We start from the raw sequence: 1,198 nt of genomic DNA, 5'->3' as shown, positions 1-1,198 counted from the left end.
GCGTCTGGCCTCATACCGGCCTAACATAACAAATTTAAAAGAAATTCTCTGCAGCCGATCTTTATATTTTACTCATAAAAAATGATGTTCGTTACCTTCTCATTTATCTGTTGTTTCGGACACGTTAGATGGGAGAGATGCAGAAATCTTCAGCATGTATTGCTGTTTAATGGCAGAACTGGTTGCATAAACTTTGGTTGTTACTGCAGAGAAGATGAGAATACAACAATAGGTACTCACACAAATTCATGTGCTAATTTTTGTTGTGTTAATTGTACTTGCCCACGGAGAAGGAGATCTGTCCCGTAAGCATACTTTCAATCCTATTGTTTGTTTCTTAGGTGTTGGTGGGTGTAGTGAGTGGGGTATTACAGTGAAACTGTTTACGTGTGTTAGATCTCTGTACTTACTTACTTATGTGTATACCAGTGATATCTTTCTTTTCCTTACCATCGGTCCGTGCACCTGTCGTGCACGATCCAATATATCCCGTAAAACCATGCACGGAAATGCGATTTTTCAGGGGTCATATCTCGGGTCCAATTGATCACGGAGATAATGATGCAAGTGTTTAGGACAGCCCTTGCCCTAGCGACCATCTGTATATCTATCGGAAGAATGACATACTGTAGCTATCCTGCAGCACAAGATCAAAACTTAAACGTTACACTCTTCCTCCGGTCGAGGCGATTTGAGCAAATCGCTTGCTTGTTTTGCATTAGACGTTGTCCAGGGTTGACATTAGGCAGGTTATATGTTCAAATGTGTGTGGAATCTTATGGGACTTAACTGCTAAGGTCATCAGTCCCTAAGGACAAACACACACACCGATGCCCGAGGGAGGACTCGAACCCCCGCAGGGACCAGCCGCACAGTCCATGACTGCAGCGACTTAGGCCGCTCGGCTAATCCCACGCGGCGGCAGGTTATAACAACACGATTTGTTCAGGGGTGGTTTCTGAGAAAACCTCGAAAAACTGCGAGTTTTGGGTACGAAAAGTACCAGTTGTAGGGATAGCCACTTCTATAATTTACAATCGTGGCAAACTGTTGAAATTTTTACCGTATGTTTTTAACAAGCTGCGACATTGTCGCGAATAAAACAGTGACCCGTATATACAATAACTTTCCTTTAATTTACGTCTATGGTCACAAATATTTTGTTGAGAAATTGCAGCTTTCAGTCTATAATGATCAT

This window comes from Schistocerca cancellata, chromosome 9 (assembly GCF_023864275.1).
Source record: "Schistocerca cancellata isolate TAMUIC-IGC-003103 chromosome 9, iqSchCanc2.1, whole genome shotgun sequence".
Lineage (NCBI taxonomy): Eukaryota > Metazoa > Arthropoda > Insecta > Orthoptera > Acrididae > Schistocerca > Schistocerca cancellata.
This window is presented reverse-complemented; position numbering follows the sequence as displayed.